The sequence below is a fragment of the Sinohyriopsis cumingii genome, chromosome 11 (genome assembly GCF_028554795.1).
Source record: "Sinohyriopsis cumingii isolate HCF-2022 chromosome 11, ASM2855479v2, whole genome shotgun sequence".
In the NCBI taxonomy this organism is placed as follows: Eukaryota; Metazoa; Mollusca; class Bivalvia; order Unionida; family Unionidae; genus Sinohyriopsis; species Sinohyriopsis cumingii.
In genome coordinates, this window is record NC_142971.1 from 26,444,418 (window position 1) to 26,452,470 (window position 8,053).

The following is an 8,053-nucleotide window of genomic DNA, read 5'->3' on the forward strand; positions in this document are numbered from 1 at the left end:
AGGGCCATAAATCAGAATCCTCTTGAGGCATCCTTGTCTCTCCACATACACTCTTCGTATCCACAGACTGGTGTCTGAGCTGTGGACAACTGTCCACTTGGATCGGACATACATTAGTATGTCCGTCCTGAACATCATCGAAGAAACAAGGGTTGATGATTCGACTGTGGTCCACATCTTGAGGCGCCGAGAACAGGTGAATCAATGCAGTGAACTGCGCTTATTTATAGGTAGAGGAAGGATTGAAACGGATTGAGTTCATTGACCAATCCAAACACGCGTTACAAAATTCAGTCAGCCCGCATCCAATCCGAAGAGAACAGTCTGTGACGTCACGTGGTCTATATAGATTCGCTAGCGCCTGTGCGCTCTCAATCCATGCGACAGTTATTTCAACATGACGGAAACTCAGAAAACGATCAATTGGGGTGCACCGACGGTGGAGACTATCCAAGGGAACCCGGACTTACTTTCAGAAGAGGTGAATTGGGATTTTGTGGATTTTCTTACCTCGCAAGAATTTGTTCCGGAACCTTCGTCACCTTCTTCATTACCGCACGTGGAGAATTTTAGACAGAGACAGAAAGAAGAATTGGAGAAATTTATACAAAGGCAAAAGGAAGCGGAACAAGCTTTTCTCCTACAGCAACAGCAGCAAGAAGAAGAGGTAAAAAAAAAAAAAACAACAACAAGAAGAAGTAGCACTAGCAAAGAAACAAGGGTGTGAAAATCAAACGGTCACGGTACTGTTGGACATTTTAGCGGAGTTAAGAAGTCTGAAACAAATGTATCAGACTTCTTTATCACGACCGAAGAGAATACGACCTCCCGAGATAAACACTCCAACCCTGTGGCTAAGCCTATCGTGCCACCCTTAGTGATTTCAACTAAATCATCATCATCAGCAGTACGCAGTCCAGAAGTAGGCCTCGGCCGTGGCAAAGGCTTAAGACAGTTAAAGTTGATTGCTTAAACTCACCCCTACACCAAAAAAGGCCCTTTTCAGGGCCACCCACATTTCTCGAAAAGAGACAGACTTTCAATTGCCTACCCCATTTTTTTTATTTATTTTTTTTTGTTTAAAAAAAAATAGAGACAGCTCCCTGTTTCAATTTTCGTATGTTCCATTTCCATAGACCCATCAGGTCGGAACCATATTAAAATAGGGTTCCGACCCTGTTCCATTTTCTCTTGTCGCTCAACAGACCCAAGATTTCTTTTTTCCATGTTCAATTCCCCTTGAGGCTAGAGTGACCCATGACTTTTTCCCCCATGTTCAATCCCTTGTTTTGTTAATACGTACTGGTGAAAAAAGGAAATCACCGCACAAACAGCCATGACATTCCGATCACCTAGGCTATTTCTGCTCAACAAAAGGATTTTGGCACAGTAATTTACAAACAAAGAAACAAAACAAAACAAAAAACAATTTATTCGACAGAAATATCTTGTGAAAAAATCTACGATCTTTCGGGGATTAAGCATATCACTAGCAGAGAAGTTACGACTGAAAATAAACAGTCTGATCCATTCGAAACTTCTTGGTTATATTTACGTATTCGTGGTCCGAAAGGCGGTAATCTGCTTACATTTTAAATATAATCTTAGGACTGACCTCATACTCGGGAATGGCAGCCACGGGTGATAAAAGGTGCATGGTGATGTCGACTCCATATTTCTAAGGAAATCCTATCCAAGTCAGAATTTATGGGAAGGAACGAGGGTTTCGTGAATCATTCCTTTCAGATTACTGGTCCGAAAAACTGGATTAAGAAACAGTTGAAGCATTAAGATAATACATTTTTACTTTGCACTAACAACTGGAAAAGTAAACACTGATATATTACCATAGATAATGTTACTCCCCATCCCTCAGGGTAATATTGAACATACAACTTATTTGTAAATTAGATTAGGCTTTATCTCTGTGTTTTATGTCATTTCAGTGGTTGTTGTTGTTGTTAGATGTAACACCATTTTTCAGCCCAATATAGGATATACATGGCGATCAGTATAACTGGTGGAGGAAGAACCCTGGAAAAGCCCGGGAAGAACCACGGACCACGAAAATGGCAAGCTTTCTCACGTACACACGTTATTTCAATTGTGTTAAATACATGTGTATAGAAATTATGTTGTGTATGACTAATATAGTCCATGCAGCGAAACAGCCCACTACACTACTAAGATCATGGAAAGTTTCAGCTGCAAAGAGCTCTTCGAGATTACTAACAAGCTAATGTCAAGGAACAAATCAACACCACTTCCAACTGCCTTCTCTCCAGTCGACCTTTTGGACATGTTTGCAAATTTCTGCCATGACAAAGTACAAACCATTAGAGATAAGCTTGACACCACAGTTTCAATTCACTCGTCGTCACCATACAGTTGGGATAGAGAATTCGAGCGGCAACCATTAGCAGCATTTGAACCTGTCTCTATGGATTTCGTACGTACAATCCTGATGAAGAGTGCACCAAAGTCATGTGACCAAGATCCAATTCCAACATCACTGCTGCTTGATTGCTTAGATCCAGTATTGCCTTCACTAACTGATGTTATTAATACCTCTCTCTCATCCGGGGAATTCTCATAATTTTTCAAAACTGCCATTGCAAAGCCTCTGCTGAAGAAACCTGTCAAGACTGGACTATTGTAACTCAGTTATGTCTGGTTCATCTCAATATCTGTTCCAGAAACTTCAAAAAGTCCAAAACACAGCTGCTCGGATCATAGAGTACCACGATCAGAGCACACCTCCCCACTGCTCTGTACCCTACACTGGCTATCCATTCGATCCAGAATCAAACACAAAATTTGTTCTCTGTGCTACGCTTTACTGTCGGACTCTAGTCCAGCATACCTATCCGACCTCACCCATGTGTACACACCAACAAGATACTTACACTCCTCTTCTGACAATCGTATACTCATTATTCCCACTATGAAAACAAAGTCATATGGACAGCGTTCTTTTGCATACCAGGGCCTAGCAACGTGGAATGAATTGCCCGCTGAACTTAGACACAAAGACACAGTGATCACATTCAAGAGGGCTCTCAAAACTCACTTACTTCGACTGCAAGAACAAACTTAAAGACCTAATGTTTCCTACCTGAAATATTCTTAGCATGTTTGTTATTTTTTAATGTTTTTCTAATTTCATGGTGTTTGTTTTTGTAATAGTATTATTATACGTTTTTTATCTTATAGGTATTGTCTAATGTTGTAAAGCTCTTTGAGCTTCTAAAGATTAGGCGCTATACAAAGTCCTCATTATTATTATTATTATTATTATTATTATTATTATATAATTCAAAGCGGTAGGCAAATTCTAAAAGAGTCCAAATTTTTAGGCAGGAATAATAGAATCGTTCACGTACATCGGTTTAATTTCACCCGAGGGTAAGAATTTCGTGTCTGACATAAGCCTTTGCCGAATGTTTGACTTAAAATGTTGATCACGATGCCACCATTTTCAACTCCTACAAAGAAGGAGAATGAAGGATTCATTTTTTCACATTTCTGAATGAAATATGAGGTTCGAAGTAAAAATGTAGTTTTGAGAAAACTGCCGTAATATTCAAGCAGCAAAATCTTCTTACCTTAAGGCAGAGTGTAACACTTTAAACACTGCAAAATTAGGTGTAAACTTGAAATGACTTTTTAAGGCATTTTAGCGTTCAAAGAACAGTAGCTGAAAAGGTTTTGGTAATCTCAATGCACAGCATTGAAGCTGTGTACTGCACATAATTTGACCAATGATACAAATGTGAACACAAAAAAATAATAAAAAAATAAAGTCTACTCTTATCCATAAGATTAATCTAGACAGATAAAATAATCAAATATTCCTAGATTCCGCTTTGATGTAAATTTGATTTACCATTTAGAAATAATTTACGGAATAATAATTTTTTGAGAATCTAACGTTTACAATTGCGGATTATTTCTTATACATTCCCGGGTCTAATAATATGGGTTTTTAAAATTTCAGACCGATTCATACAGAATAAGCATTTATTACAACTGTTTGGCTCCATAGAAAGACCGTGGAATATTTGGTTTACGTGTATAGCATTCAATGTAAACTCATCATCATCATCATCTTTATTTCCTTCCATGGAAGATTACATGATATAAGAATAAATCATCTGAATACAATCAATAAATATAAAAAAAAAAAAAAAAAAAAAAAATATTCTATATTGGAATACAAATTCTTACACAATATCAATCAACAAAGTGTTCGTCAACTCATAAGTTGCAAGTTTCAGTACCTTATTTACAGAAGATAGCTGCACACTGCATGACAAAGTATGCTGCATACAGGACGAATAGCTTGGAGTTTTCTTTGTCGATTACTCCTGATGGTAACCTTTTACCTAAAAGATATTGTAGTTGCAGCTCATCTTCTGCATTAAATAACGTAATGTGCAGGCTCAGGGGAAATTTATCAGTAAGGAAATCCCAGAAAGAATTTCGAAAGTTCGACATATAAGGACAACTAACACAACAATGAAGTATCAAGTCTGTATAAACATTCCCACATCTAATACACATATCAAGCTGTGTTTGTGGAACAGCAGCCCATAGTTTAGCTACATATGTAAATACCTTAGTGTGTTGTCTAGTTTTAGCCCACTGCCACACTGAGGCAGGTCGTAAGTATTCGTGTATCGAAGAGAATCTATCAAAATCTGCTTGATTAGACATACGAACTCTCCAGAGGCTATTTTCAAGACCAACAATTTTTGACCTTACAATTTCTTTCCAATTATGTTTATCTGGAATTTCAGAATAATGTAAATAATCAGTTAGATACCCGAGCAATTCAAACTTCTTTGAGGTATAATATAAATTTGAAATTAACCCGCAGCTTGACATGCATCCGCTCAGAATGAAGTGAAATAACGCAACGTTAAACACACGTTTAGTATGTACATTGTTAGGCATCAAACACAATCTGTGTAAAAACATCAATTTTCTTCTATCAATTTCGGACTGCGCTGATGTCCATCCTAGCATTCCCAGGGCAATGTCTGATCTTGTATGTATTGGAAATATTTGGTTTACGTGTATAGCATTCAATGTAAACTCGGAAATGTGGATAAAACACAAGTATATCAATCTAGAGAAAAATAGGGGACGTGACATCCTATATTCCAGAGATGGGATAATGTGAGATCCCCACTTCTTAAGTTATTTTGTTTATCGTTTTCCTATAGACGATCAACCACGGTGTCATTGCCCGGATCGAGTAAACAATAAAATAAAATATGAAACTAATGGATTGAATAACAGAGAACTGGGCAGACAGAATAGAACAACACAAGCATCCATATATAAAATTATAACAATTTAATCAATTGCATCAACAAAATGAAATCGAACATGATATTGGCTTGATTACCTGTCTCGTAGAAACAGAGTTACGAAAATCATGCGAAATTAAATTATCTGAACTGTTACACCGATAAAACAAATTTCATTATATAACTGAGTGACTGATCGAACTCAAATTGCCAGCATGTCAGCATCAACTGGTTGCTTCCGGTCTTTTCCAAATCACTGTTTAGATAGATCGGCGTTGCTGTAATTTCTTCTTCTTCTTCTTCTTCTTCTTCTCTCTCTCTCTCTCTCTCTCTTTTCCTCTAGCTTCTTAGGGTCATCAACCATCTTCAATGTAGACTGCGCTCTTTTCCACTAAGCACTACAGGTATGGAGCTATTTTTCCTTCAAATAAAATATAATATCCAACCTAAATGCGTGTCTGGTTTTTGACGGATTGAATGTGATGTCACAATGAAAGCTCCGCGTGCTGTAAAAAGTCACACTACCCTGTTTTCTTATGAACTGACGTCCTCTTGTCTTGACCCAGTTTATAACAGGACCCTATTGTAGACTTCTGATGACATTTGGGGCGCAGATCATTCTACAATCGGGATTGAATAGATTTTGCTTCAACTATATTAGTATTAAGTGTTAGAACAAAAATTAATATTTAACTTAATGTGCTTACTTGACCCAGTGACATACACTTTACGTACGAAGGGAAGGGTTCGACTCAGAAAATTCAGATTATATTCCGATTACATAACAACTTGTCAGGATATTCTTCCATGATCGGGTTACACCCCTTCATTTACAGCCCATATACACCTATGTGTGTGTGTGTGTGTGTGTGTGTGTGTGTGTGTGTGATATTTAACGTAGCTTCAACACTTTTTCAGTGATATCGATACGATGTCTGCAGTGTGGCAGCTTATAGTGATATCTAGCACTGGGGCATCATGCCGCAGACATGTAGCATGATGGCCCACCCAGTCACATTATCTTGACACCAGGTCAACCAGTCCTAGCCCTAACCTCTTAATGCTGAACGCCTAGCGAGGTAGCTGTTAGTACCATTTGTTTAAGTTTTTGGTATGACTCAGCGGGGGTTCGAACCCACGACATCCCGCTTCCGAGGCGGACGTTCTGACCACTAGGCCACCGAAGCTGGGGTTCTTTTTATTTTTGTGCAGATTTGCTGGGATGACGTTAAAAATTTAATCTGCAGGTATTTCATTGAATGATGAAATGTCAAGTATTCGTTTCAAGAACTGTCATGTTATAAGACTCTCTTCGTGCTACTAGCGGAATGTTCACACGACTAAATGGTATCAATTTCGAAAGTATCATTACGATTACCTCCGAGTCTCTTTCATGAGTCGAAATTATTCGATTCGCATCGCAGAAAATTCACAACAGCAAAAACAAATTGTCAAAAGTAACGATGTAGTTGAAAATGTAATGTTTAAGTTACAGCGCTGTCGCTGTAGATTTATCAATCTTTCATCAACAATTTAACGCAAACAATAATAGAAATAATGTTTTTAAAAAAGGCATGTCCAGGTCATAGTATTTATGGGTAAGGCCTTATTTATGATGTTTTATGTGTAGGAATTTGACATTTAGGCAGCAAAGCGCAAGTCAAAACGTTGTGTGACGTCATGAGAGATAAGATAACAGTCACGTGTAAGGTAGAATTTATAGAATTTTTCATATGCAATGGTGTAGGTCAGGAAAATTCCACCCGAGGGTTAGAATTTGACATGAAACACGAGACTGTGTCGAATGTCTGACGCAGATGTTTGCTCCCGAAGATGGAGCTTTCCTATTCTACAGTGAAGTATTATGATCGATTTTTGTCATATTTCTAAAAGAAAGGGTACAGAAGTAAATGTGGCGAATTGTGAATACTGTTGTAACTTTCTAACGGCTGAAAACACATTGAAAATTTCCTTTCAATAAGACAGAGCTTAAAAGTTTGACTTACACTGTGTAAAATTTTGAAGACGTTTAAACACATTTTAGCTTATAAAACAACGGTGCTTGAAATAAGCATGGTGATAGTAATACACAGTGTCTGAATTGTGTACTGCAGATAATTTGACAAATAATACAAATACTAACGGTGAAACAATAAAGTTCACTTTTATCCATATAATTGATTACGACGGAGAAAAAAATCAGGTAATAGTCCTCAATTCGTCTTTGATCCAAAATAGATTTACCGTTAAAATATATAATAATGAGAATATGATATATTTTAAAAAAAATGTTTACAACAACAACTTGTTCTACTCGAAATGGATTAAAGAAGCGGTACATAGCTAATCAGTGCAAACTGAACTGTTGTTGGAAAACTTAACTTCAATACGTAAATGTGTTACAATTAGTGTTTATTTTGATTATTGTGGAAGAATGTTCAAGTGATGATGGAAATAGGGACGTGTTTGCTACCATGTGCACACTGTGTTTGCAGTAGATAGACAACATGGTTCATGAGTCAGCGTAAAGGTCACGTGAGGTAGAGCCAACATGCAACAGTGTTTCACATCGGAAAACAAGATTATAGACTTAAAAGATTTCCGCATAGGCATTCCGCCTGGAATATTTTTATTTCTTTTGAAACGGATGTGAGACAGTCATTTCTTGTCCATTTAGATACAAAACTCATTTAAAAAAAGTTGTAAATATTTCATGAAAAATTAAGCGATCTAAAATT